General features: G+C 52.0%; 1 protein-coding gene across 1 annotated transcript in view; it reads left to right on the top strand.

The window, feature by feature from the left end:
- Positions 1–1,958: 1,958 nt before the first annotated feature.
- GDNF (glial cell derived neurotrophic factor) overlaps positions 1,959–13,052 on the top strand; it is a 54,309-nt gene continuing 43,215 nt past the window's right edge. The window contains exon 1 of the mRNA XM_035100888.3: positions 1,959–2,225. The gene's annotated coding sequence lies outside the window, so the exon portion shown is untranslated. The remainder of the gene's footprint in view (positions 2,226–13,052) is intronic.

The following is a 13,052-nucleotide window of genomic DNA, read 5'->3' on the forward strand; positions in this document are numbered from 1 at the left end:
CTTTTTCTTCAATTTGATTCCTATAAAAACCCTGTGATGTAGGCAAGGCTGAGAGGCAGTGAATGGACCACGGTCACCTAGGGGAGCTTCATGGCCTGAGTGGAGATTTGAACCCTGGTCTCCCAGGTCCTAGTCCAATGCTAACCACTACATCACACCTGCTCAGACTATTCTGTCCATTTCAAATACTAACTAATATTTGTCCTTCAGGGTTATGGAACCCTAATAGTTCACCAAGGTCCATCAGAACAATAGTAGTTTATAGGATGAGTGTTGGATTAAGTTTTCAAGCAACAGCCAAGCTTTGGAGCTTGTTGAGGTAGTCTTGTCCTTCCCCTCTGGTCATCTCCCTGGTGTAAACAGCAAGTAGTTAGCATTCAGTTTCAACGTATCTCCCTCCTTCAATCAATGCTTAACCCTGAATGCAAAACAATGTGTGCAAATCCAAAAGTGTTTTAAAACAGTCTGGGCAGAAACTCCCAGGTGATGGTTAGATGAGTCTATATTTAATTTTCTCTTCCCCACCCGTCCTCCAACTTAGCCCAAGTGCTTGTTGCAATGCCTCTGGCCATGTGCAACACAAGCCACTGATTTATGCACCATCTGCGATAAGGGGCAGGGCTTCCTGGATATGGGCGAGGTTTTGCAAATAAGTTTATTCCTGGGCTTTCCCCATTTGTACAACTTTATTGATCTTGCCTCTTCCCTCCATCCCATCTATCTGTGTATTTCCCGCCCCGCCCCTTCAATCAGAGAACAATAAGATATTGAAGAGGCCACAGGAAAGAGACATATCTTCAGGAGCAGCAGCGGGGCAGCAAGCGATGGCAACAGGCGTCTCCGTCGACCTGCCCCTTTAGCAATGAATGATGCGAGCGCTCTGGAATTGGGGACAAGGCTGCCTGCGGAGGGCGGGAGGGGCGGCCGGCTGCCCAACGCCCCTCGGGCGGCTTGCACCAAAGTGCGGCGTTGGGTTACATCAGCAAAGCAAATGTGTGCCCAAGACGCCGGGCCAACTTCAGAAGCCTCCTTCGCGCGGCTGGCCATGGAATACGCACGATATGTCGAGCCGCTGACTTCAGCCAAGAGATATTCGCTGGATCTCCTCGTGTTGTTTGATGCTGGCCCGGGCTGGACGGGGCGCCCGGGAGGGAGGCGGAGGCGGGGGAACGCGAGCAAGAGAAAGGAGAAGCGCTCGTGTGTGTGTGTGTGTATGTGTGTGTGTTTAGGTCCGCGGGCGAATCAGAGGCGGCGATGGGGGCCGCGTCACCGAGCGCCAAGCCTATAAAGGCATCTCGCGGGCCGTCTCCCCCTGGCAAAGAGAGCTCTCGGCGTGCGCTTTGGACGGCTCGAGCGCGCCCTCCTCTGCCCCCTGGCGTGCGAGCGGAGCTAGACCTCCCGCGGCAGGAGAGCCTTTCTTCTTCTCTCGCTTGCCCCCTCCACGTCGATCGATTCCAGAGGATCTTACAGTGACCTGGTGGTGCTTGGTGGTGTTGGAAGAGGAGGACGCGAGGGGAGGGCGGGAAAGACTCGGCGGCTCTCCGAGTGCGCCGTCTGGATTTTGCACGAACCTCTGGTGGCGCAGCGCATCATTCCACGTGGATCTATCTGCCAAGCTTTGACTTGCCCTCGGGGAGGACGCAGCTTTGCTGGCTTCTGAGTCCCCTTTCTCCCACCCCAGCCTTCCTCGGACCCTCCACTGCCGGGGCCCTTTTCTCCCTTGGGTGCGCCCCGCGCCCCGCCCTCTCCCCTCCCCACCTCTTCTCCCTGGAGCAGCCGGCGTGGCCGGGCCCCCCCGATGTCTTCACTGGACTCCCCGCCGCTGTGGGTGGGGTGTCTGTCTCCGGCGTCCGGCCAGCGGCTGCTTCTTCTTCTGAACTGTAGGCTCCAGGGCCAGTTGCGACTGACAGGCGGCGCGCCCCGCGGCCAGGCGACTTTCTCGCGCCGTCTACCTTGAAGGGATCGGGCGCAGCGCAAGGCGTGGGGAAGACGCGGCGCCCCCCGGCTGCACCTGCGGGGCTGCGGCGGGGGGAGGGCGCGGGGCGGCGGCAACAGCTCCCTCCCCCGCCTGGATTGCGAGCAAGGCTCTTCTCCCCACCCCACCCCACATCGCCCACCCACTTCGAGGATCTCCGCGCCCCAGGCTCCACATGCATCTCTGAGCCGGAGAGCCGTGGATCCCGGGCGTTCATGTCACCCTTGGGTCGGAAGAGACCAGATCCGAGGTAAGCAGGAGGAGGGCTCTCCGGGGAAACCGCCCCACTGGGCTTGGGAACTCAGGGAGTTGCGCAGCGATGGTCTGGCTGGTTGAGGGGCCTGGGAGGGGAGCGGGGAGCGACTCGCCTGCTCCGAGCACAGGAGTTTTGGGGCGGCCTCTCCCCACCTCCCCCATATTGAGAACTCCGCCCTGGTTATTCTGGATCCGCAGCAATCCAAGGGTCTAAACCAGCAGAGTCGGGTGGTAACATTTCAAGAGCACCAGTAGCGAGAGACCTCTAACAAAAAAGGAGGGGAAACTTGCAAGAGTTAAAAGTGGTATTTTTTTATAATTATTATCTTGGAGAGGGGGTTGTTTCTGTCCCCATCCCGCCATCTCGCGTTGGTTAAGTGGGCTCCTTTGCGGGGGGGGGGCGGTTTAGGAAATCCCCAGGGAGGTCTTATGGCACGAGCTCGTTTTAGAAGTATAGACTCATCCTCTGGTCATTTCAAGCAGGTTAGTTTAACTTCACTGTTGAACTTCTAAAAAAAATAGTGAAGGTGATGAGCGCGTTCCAAATAACTGTTTGGCAGTCATTAGAGAGGCAGTTACGTCGGGCCGAAGTTGAAAGAAAGCGGAAGAAGGTAAAACGCGGATCTACACGGATCCTCATGGATCCTCCACTTTTTTTAAAACAACTCCAACAAATCCAGTGTCATATCACATCTGGAAGCCACGACTACAGACTGGACTATAAAAAACGTGGATCCAAAACTTTGCTGCCCTGCAGCAACACAAAAATGTGGTTCCGAGGCACGGATCCTCATGAATTCATATGATTTTTATATAGAAACAAAATAAAACCACCATAATACTCTAGACCACATCTTAGTCTATAGGCACCACCAAAAAAATCACGCACCCACTGTTTCGTGTGGTCGCAATGGCACAAAAACGTGGTTTTGAAGCACGGATCCTCTTGGAACCCCACGCTTTTTGCATGGGACCCCCCCTAATTCACCCTCAAATCACATATCATGCCCAGGGGTACAGCCTGCACCACAAAAATCAAGGATCCACAGCTTCCTGGCGACACCGTGGCCCAAAAACGTGGTTTTGAAGCACGGATCCTCACGAATCTTCACCTATTTGCATGGCCCCCCCCAATTCACCCTCAAATCACATATCATGCACAGGGGTACAGCCTGCACCACAAAAATCAAGGATCCACAACTTCCCGGCGACACCGTGGCCCAAAAACATGGTTTTGAAGCACGGATCCTCACGGATCCTCATGAATTCATATGATTTTTTCATTCAAATTAAAAAAAACCACCATGATACTGTAAACTATGTCTTACTCTGTAGGCAGCACCAAAAAAATCACGCACCCACTGTTTCGTGGGGTCGCAATGGCGCAAAAACGTGATTTCGAAGCACGGATCCTCGTGGAACCTCACGCTTTTTCCATTGGGCCACCCATAACTCACCCTCAAATCACATATCATGCCCAGGGGCACAGCCTGCACCACAAAAATCAAGGATCCACATCTTCCTGGAGACACCGTGGCCAAAAACATAGTTTTGAAGTACGGATCCTCACGGATCCTCACAAATCTTCACCTATTTGCATGGGCCCCCCCCCAAATTCACCCTCAAATCACATATCATGCCCAGGGGTACAGCCTGCACCACAAAAGTCAAGGATCCACAGCTTCCTGGCGACACCGTGGCCCAAAAACGTGGTTTTGAAGCACGGATCCTCACGGATCCTCGCGAATCTTCACCTATTTGCATGGAGCCCCCCCCAAATTCACCCTCAAATCACATATCATGCCCAGGGGTACAGCCTGCACCACAAAAATCAAGGATCCACAGCTTCCCGGCGACACCGTGGCCCAAAAACGTGGTTTTGAAGCACGGATCCTCACGGATCCTCATGAATTCATATGATTTTTTCATTCAAATTAAAAAAAACCACCATGATACTGTAAACTATGTCTTACTCTGTAGGCAGCACCAAAAAAATCACGCACCCACTGTTTCGTGGGGTCGCAATGGCGCAAAAACGTGATTTCGAAGCACGGATCCTCGTGGAACCTCACGCTTTTTCCATTGGGCCACCCATAACTCACCCTCAAATCACATATCATGCCCAGGGGCACAGCCTGCACCACAAAAATCAAGGATCCACATCTTCCTGGAGACACCGTGGCCAAAAACATAGTTTTGAAGTACGGATCCTCACGGATCCTCACGAATCTTCACCTATTTGCATGGAGCCCCCAAATTCACCCTAAAATCACATATCATGCCCAGGGGTACAGACTGCACCACAAAAAGCAAGGATCCACAGCTTCCTGGCGACACCGTGGCCAAAAACATAGGTTTGAAGTACGGATCCTCACGAATCTTTGCCTTTCTGCATGGGGCCCCCCCAAATTCACCCTCAAATCACATATCATGCCCAGGGGTACAGCCTGCACCACAAAAATCAAGGATCCACAGCTTCCTGGCGACACCGTGGCCCACAAACGTGGTTTTGAAGCACGGATCGTCACGGATCCTCGCGAATCTTCACCTATTTGCATGGAGCCCCCCCAAATTCACCCTCAAATCACATATCATGCCCAGGGGTACAGCCTGCACCACAAAAATCAAGGATCCACAGTGTCCTGGCGACACCGTGGCCCAAAAACGTGGTTTTGAAGCACGGATCCTCACGAATCTTCACCTTTTTGCATGGCACCCCCCCAAATTCACCCTCAAATCACATATCATGCCCTGGGGTACAGCCTGCACCACAAAAAGCAAGGATCCACAGCTTCCTGGAGACACCGTGGCCAAAAGCATAGTTTTGAAGTACGGATCCTCACGGATCCTCACGAATCTTTGCCTTTCTGCATGGGCCCCCCCCAAATTCACCCTCAAATCACATATCATGCCCAGGGGTACAGCCTGCACCACAAAACTCAAGGTTCCACAGCTTCCTGGCGACACCGTGGCCCAAAAACGTGGTTTTGAAGCACGGATCCTCACGAATCTTCACCTTTTTGCATGGGCCCCCTCCAAATTCACCCTTAAATCACATATCATGCCCAGGGGTACAGCCTGCACCACAAAAATCAAGGATCCACAGCTTCCTGGCGACACCGTGGCCCATAAACGTGGTTTTGAAGCACAGATCCTCACGGATCCTCGCGAATCTTCACCTATTTGCATGGAGCCCCCCCAAATTCACCCTCAAATCACATATCATGCCCAGGGGTACAGCCTGCACCACAAAAATCAAGGATCCACAGCTTCCTGGCGACACTGTGGTCCAAAAACATAGTTTTGAAGCATGGATCCTCACGAATCTTCACCTTTTTGCATGGGCCCCCTCCAAATTCACCCTCAAATCACATATCATGCCCTGGGGTACAGCCTGCACCACAAAAATCAAGGATCCACAGTGTCCTGGCGACACCGTGGCCCAAAAACATAGTTTTGAAGCACGGATCCTCACGAATCTTCACCTTTTTGCATGGGCCCCCTCCAAATTCACCCTCAAATCACATATCATGGCCAGGGGTACAGCCTGCACCACAAAAATCAAGGATCCACATCTTCCTGGCGACACCGTGGCCAAAAACATAGTTTTGAAGTACGGATCCTCACGGATCCTCACGAATCTTCACCTTTCTGCATGGGGCCCCCCCAAATTCACCCTCAAATCACATATCATGCCCAGGGGTACAGCCTGCACCACAAAAATCAAGGTTCCACAGCTTCCTGGAGACACCGTGGCCCAAAAACGTAGGTTTGAAGTACGGATCCTCACGGATCCTCGCGAATCTTAACCTATTTGCATGGAGCCCCCCCAAATTCACCCTCAAATCACATATCATGCCCAGGGGTACAGACTGCACCACAAAAAACAAGGATCCACAGCTTCCTGGTGACACCGAGGCCCAAAAAACGTGGTTGTGAAGCACGGATCCTCACGGATCCTCACGGATCCTCACCTTTTTGCATGGAGCCCCCCCGAATTCACCCTCAAATCACATATCATGCCCAGGGGTATAGCCTGCACTACCACAATCAAGGATCCACAGCTTCCTGGCAACACCATGGCCCAAAATCGTGGTTTTTAAGCACGGATCCTCACGGATCCTCATGGATCTTCACCTTTTTGCATGGGGCCTCCCCGAACTCACCCTCAAATCACACAGCATAGCCTTCACTACAAAAATCAAGGATCCACAGCTTTCTGGCGACACCAGGGTTAAAAAAACGCGAACAGCAGAAGATGAAAATATTGACAGATCAAGTACCGTGTTTCTCACATTTTAAGACACCGTCTTAAATTTATTTTACTCAAGAAAATAAGCCTATGGCTTATTTTCGGGGGTGTCTTATTTTTAAAAAATTACCACCTCTTCCTGCTGCGGCTTGGTGCCCGGAACTGGCTGCTCCTGCTCCTGCGCTGCTGGGCGCTTTGTTGGCGTTTCAGTAGGGCACGCTGCTGGGAACCCGGCGGCGGGACGCGGCAAGAGCTGCATCACGCGCTGCGCCCCAACCCGGGGGCGGGACCTGGCAGGAGCGTGCTGATGTTCTTGCCGGGTCCCGCTGGGTTGGGATTTGGCGCGGCACGCGCTGCGGATCGTGCAGGGTCCTGCTGGGTTGGGGCTCGGTGCGGGACGTGCTGCAGCTTCTGCCGGCTCCCGCTGCATCTGAGCTCCACGCGGCGCACGTTTCACATCCGCTTCCGGCAAGGGCTGGCATCTTCCTTTTCCTGTTCCTTACGGAAGCGCCATCTAAACCTGCTCCCAGCACGATATAGTACCGGTACCCCAGCATGTCTTATTTTGGGGGGATGCCTTATATTTTATTGCCTTGAGAAAATCGTGCCGTGGCTTATTTTATAGGCACGTCTTAAAATGTGAGAAACACGGTATGGATGTTGGTGATCTGACACTAAGTAAAAGCGAAACTAAAGAAGTGCCATGGTCAGATCACTACCTGGTGCAACTGGACTTCTCCACAACTCTTCCCCTCTCTATGGAGGTGGACCAATTTGGTTGGTCCGCCCCCGCTACTTAATGGATCAAAATGGTTTCCAGAGAGTGGTAGGGGATGTTTTATCCCATGTTGATGGCCTTTCAGCCGATTCCCTGGTGGCCTGATGGAATGTAGAGTTAACCAGGGCTATTGACTGTTTGGCTCCGAAGCGCCCTCTCCAATTGCATGGAGCCCGGACAGCCCTGTGGTTCTCCATGGATCTGAGGGCAATGAAACAATCGTTGAGACGGTTAGAGCGCTGGTGGCGGATAACTCATTCTGAAGCTGACCGGACACAGGTTAGAGCTCAATGTCGAGCCTACCAAGTGGCGGTAGCAACGGCGAAGAAGACTTTCTTCACCGCCTCTATTGCATCTGCAGAAAACAGCAGCAGGAGACTTTTTCAGGTGGTTCGCAGTTTAGTGGAACCACCTGCTCCATCGGGGCCCAGTACGGGCCGCATGATCTCCTGCAACGATTTTGCAAAACAATTTTGCAGATAAAGTCGCTCAGATTCAGGAAGAGGTAAACTCCACCGTGGGAGCAGGGCCGGGGCGGGAGAGTGCTAGAGTCCTGTCTAGTCCAGTTGTGTGGGATCAATTCCATTCTGTTACCTCCGAGGATGTGGACAGGCTGCTTGGACGAGTGAAACCAACCACCTGTTTCCTTGATCCTTGCCCATCCTGGCTTATAAAAGCTAGCCGGGAAGGGCTGGGCGATGGGCTTCACGGGTTGGTGAATGCTTCTCTCTGTAAGGGAGCCTTCCCAGACCCGCTGAAAGAGGCGGTTATTAAACCGCTTCTTAAAAAAACCATCTTTAGATGCGGCCAATATGGCCAACTATCGCCCAGTCTCAAATCTTCTATTCTTGGGCAAGGTGATTGAGCGAGTGGTTGCTGAACAACTCCAGGCACGCCTGGAAGAAGCGGACCATTTGGATCCCTTCCAGTCGAGATTCAGGCCTCATCATGGGACTGAAACTGCCTTGGTCGCACCGGTTGATGATCTCCGGAGGGCTAGGGACAAAGGTGAGAGCTGTTTTCTAGTTCTGCTGGATCTCTCAGCGGCTTTTGACACCATCGACCATAACATCCTTCTGGACCGTCTAGAGGGGTTGGGAGCTGGGGGCACTGTCATACAGTGATTCTGCTCCTTCCTCCTGGGCCGTGTTCAGAGAGTGGTGGTGGGGGATGAGTGTTCGGACCCCTGGGCTCTCACTTGTGGGGTGCCTAAGGGCTCTGTCCTCTCCCCCAAGCTTTTTAACATCTACATGCAGCCGCTGGGAGAGATCATCAGGGGGTTTGGGCTGGGTGTTCATCAGTATGCGGATGATACCCTGCTCTACCTCTCTTTCCAATCAGAACCAGTGAAGGCGGTGAAGGTCCTGTGTGAGTGCCTAGAGGCGGTTGGAGGATGGATGGCGGCTAACAGATTGAGGTTGAATCCTGACAAGACAGAAGTACTGTTTGTGGGGGACAGGAGGTGGGCAGGTGTGGAGGACTCCCTGGTCCTGAATGGGGTAACTGTGCCCCTGAAGGACCAGGGGGGCAACCTGGGAGTCATTTTGGACTCACAGCTGTCCATGGAGGCACAGGTCAATTCTGTGTCCAGGGCAGCTGTCTATCAGCTCCATCTGGTACGCAGGCTGAGACCCTACCTGCCTGCAGACTGTCTCGCCGGAGTGGTGCATGCTCCGGTTATCTCCCACTTGGACTACTGCAATGCGCTCTACGTGGGGCTACCTTTGAAGGTGACCCGGAAACTACAACTAATCCAGAATGCGGCAGCTAGACTGGTGGCTGGGAACGGCCGCCGAGACCACAATAACACCAGTCTTGAAAGATCTACATTGGCTCCCAGTACGTTTCCGAGCACAGTTCAAAGTGTTGGTGCTGACCTTTAAAGCCCTAAATGGCCTCGGTCCAGTATACCTGAAGGAGTGTCTCCACCCCCATCGTTCTGCCCGGACACTGAGGTCCAGTACCAAGGGCCTTCTGGCATTTCCCTCGTTGCGAGAAGCCAAGTTGCAGGGAACCAGGCAGAGGGCCTTCTTGGTGGTGGCACCCACCCTGTGGAACGCCCTCCCATCAGATGTCAAAGAGAAAAACAGCTACCAGAAGACATCTGAAGGCAGCCCTGTTTAGGGAGGCTTTTAATGTTTAATTGATTTTTTTATTTCATTTTTCTGTTGGAAGCCGCCTAGAGTGGCTGGGGAAACCCAGCCTGATAGGCGGGGTATAAATAAAATAATAATAATATTAATAATTATATTTTAAGTACAGTGGTACCTCGCAAGACGAATGCCTCGTGCAAGACAAAACTCGCAAGACGAAAGCTTTTTGCTTTGCATGAGGGACTCGCAAGATGACGAGGTTTTCTATGAACGCCGCTTCATCTTGCGAAGCGCAGCCATAGAAAGACAAAGCGGCTGCGAGTGGCAAAAAAAGGGGAACCAGCTGTAGCGTGGAAAAAAAAGCAAAGGGAGATCAGCTGTCAGCATGGGAAGCTGATCTTCCTTTGCCTTTCTCTCGCGCTACAGCTGGTTCTCCTTTGTGTTCCGCTGGTCTCTGCCAGTTGCGGAGACCAGCGTAACGCAAAGGGGAACCAGCTGTAGCTCGGCAAGAAGGCTGACAGCTGATCTTCTTTGCCTTTTTTGCCGCGCTACAGCTGTCAAATCACTTATAATGCCCAGGGGCACAGCCAATGTAGGTCTTTCAAGACTGGTGGTACGTGGTCTCAGTGGCCACTCCCAGTCACCAGTCTAGCCAGGGCCGTCCTAAGCATATCCAGCGCCGTAGTGCAAAGATCCCTCCAGCGCCCCACCCCCCTCCGTTTCCCAGAGTTGTCGACCCAATGGTATAGCAAGGTCAGGTGGTACCCGGTGCGGAATTTTTATGTCACGCCCCCCATTGAAATTATTAAAACAAGGAAAAATAAGATACTTACAGTTGCAAGTGTTATTTTCTTTTTCTTTTTTTTACATTGTGAGCATGAGCACTTAAAACCCCCTTTTCCTAAAATCAAGGTGCATATATTTTAAAGTTCTACTTATTATGAACATGTAAGAAATGTTGCTGAATTTCTAAAGCGACCTCTTTCGGTTTAAGCGCACCTATACATGCCTCTCCCAAAAGCCGTTCCCTTTAAGCTCAGATGTGCAGAGGCTGGTTGTAGCCGTTCAGCACCCTGCCCATGCACAAAGAAACTCTCATTCCTCATTCCTTCACATGTCCCAGGGTCAAACCCTGACACTGAAAAAAAATGGTTCTGGCTGAGTCCTGAAGTCACATTAAATCCCAGTTCAAAGCCATGCCATTTGTCCATAGGCGAGCAAGTCCGTTTTGCCTTCCTCTTGATTATCAGCCAATATATAGTGTATGAATCGAGTTACCAAAGGTCTAACCTGCATGTGGATTTTCAATGATTTGTCAGGAGTTGGTGTCAGTTGAAGGAAAGCTGAACAGAGATGGAGGGGTAGGTATAAATCCCATCCATAGGGCCAGAACTTGAGAGAGCTGCTGTCCCTTGACAATGGACATGGAAGAAGCCAGGCCATTAGGTGTACAGTGGAACCTCGGTTTACGAATTTTCAGTTTACGAATGCCGCAGACCCATCTGGAACGGATTAATCCACTTTCCATTACTTTCGATGGGAAAGTTCGCTTCAGTTTATGAACGCTTCAGTTTATGAACAGACTTCCGGAACCAATTGTGTTCATAAACCGAGGTACCACTGTAACTTCTTTCATGAGTATAGCACTCTTCTGGGAAAAGTCTCACGTATCCCAGAAAAAGAAAACTTCCTTCCATAGAACTCTTAAAAGGGCAAGAACACTCTCAAGGACTGACAAGGTAGTCAAGGGATCAAAGAACAGCAAGCAAGAGAAATCCCCACAAGGACACCCCTTAATAAAATGATGAAATCCATCAAGAACATCCCTGAACTCAGGTATGGGGAACCTCCTCATGTTACTGCACTACAACTCCCATCATCCCATCATCCCTGGTCACTGGCTCTGCTTGCTGGGGTTGATGGTAGTTGTGGTTCATCAATGTCTGGCGGGCTAAAGGTTCACCACATTGGTGCTAACAAAATGGTTCCTTGACAGCCAAGTGCCAATGTCACAATAAATAAATGTTATTTTGGTTCGGTGGGTGCCTGACTTCATTATAATGACCAGATTCACACAAACAGTACTGGCCTCCCTTCAAGTACAGCTTTCCTCAACCTTGTTGCCTTCCAGATGTTTGGGATTGCAACTCCCACCATCCCTGAACTTTGGGAAGAAGATGGGAGCTGGAGTCTGGAGGGCACCAAGTTGGGGGAAACTGGCATAGGTAATCAAGACTGAAGGACTGCCAGCTCCAAAATTACAGCCTCTGTTGCTGGATAGCTCAGTTGGTAGAGCATGAGACCCTTAATCTCAGGGTCATGGGTTCGAGCCTCATGTTGGGCAAGATTACTGAATTTCAGGGGGTTGGATTAGATGACTCTAATGGTCCCCTCCAATTCTACAATTCTATGTTTCAAAACAGAGACCAACGTGCCTTCCGACTCATCTCTGCTCAACGGCCCAGTTGGGCAACCCTTGAAAATAGCGGCCCCCATAGGCAAAGTTAGGGAAGTGAAGGATGCGGGCAGGTTGTGCTTTGCACAGTGGATATTTCTCCCCCATATTTTTCTATATCACATGATTCATTTTCTTGCATACAAGGGCTGCGGATGGATGGGTATGTCCTCGACACCCAGGCAAACCAATGGCATATGACACTGGCTCTGACAGGCGGGCCCTGACCAGAACATGCTGTGGTCCATAGTCTTGGTTTTCCCAGGCTGGTGGGTGGGTGGGTGGTTGTCCCTGCCTCGCAGGGGCATTTGGAAAAGTGGAGCCTCACTTTGAGAGAACGGTTTAAAATGAAAATGCTGCAATTGACGTGTCCTTGCGAATCAAGTGGCATTCCGACAAAGCGTTACCAAATAAACCTTTTGCTATTTCACCTTCCAAAGCCTGCCTCGTGTGGAGTTGCTTCTCTGTTTATGGTAGTTTCTCTATAAAAAACAGCCTTACTGCATCTGCCAAAGTTGATCGATCAGGCCTGAGACACGCAGTGCAGGATCTTTTCTTTGCATGAGCGATGTACCAGGATTTTAAAAAAACAGACCAAAAACTATGGTTCCAGGTACCCCTCCCCGCCTTCGAGGTGGCTTTGTTGGAGGCACGACAATCTGCACCCCAAGGAGCGTGCAGCGTTGGGCAGCTGGGCTGGGCTGAGCAGGTGGGGGCACAGCCCCTTGACGGAGGCAGCTCCGCCACCACCACCGCCACCGGGAAAGGAGCGAAGCGGAGGAAGCGGACACGCGGGTGGTTCCATGTGCCTCCTCAATGCGCCCCTGCTGGGCAGGCAACATGGCCCAGGGTGCCACTCAGCCCAAGGGGAAAGACGCCCCTGAGTCTAGCTGCCACATTCTGGATTAGTTGTAGTTTCCGGGTCACCTTCAAAGGTAGCCCCACATAGAGCGCATTGCAGTATTCCAAGCGAGAGATAACTAGAGCATGCACCACTCTGGTGAGGCAGTCTGCAGGCAGGTAGGGTCTCAGCCTGCGTACCAGATGGAGCTGGTAGACAGCTGCCCTGGACACAGAATTAACCTGAGCCTCCATAGACAGCTGTTGGTCCAAAATGATTCCCAGGCTGCGCCCCTGGCCCTTCAGGGGCACAGTTGCCCCATTCAGGACCAGGGAGTCCTCCACACCTGCCCGCCTCCTGTCCCCCCAGCACAGTACTTCTGTCTTGTCAGGATTCAACCTCA

This window comes from Zootoca vivipara, chromosome 10, assembly GCF_965207765.1.
Source record: "Zootoca vivipara chromosome 10, rZooViv2.hap1.1, whole genome shotgun sequence".
Lineage (NCBI taxonomy): Eukaryota > Metazoa > Chordata > Lepidosauria > Squamata > Lacertidae > Zootoca > Zootoca vivipara.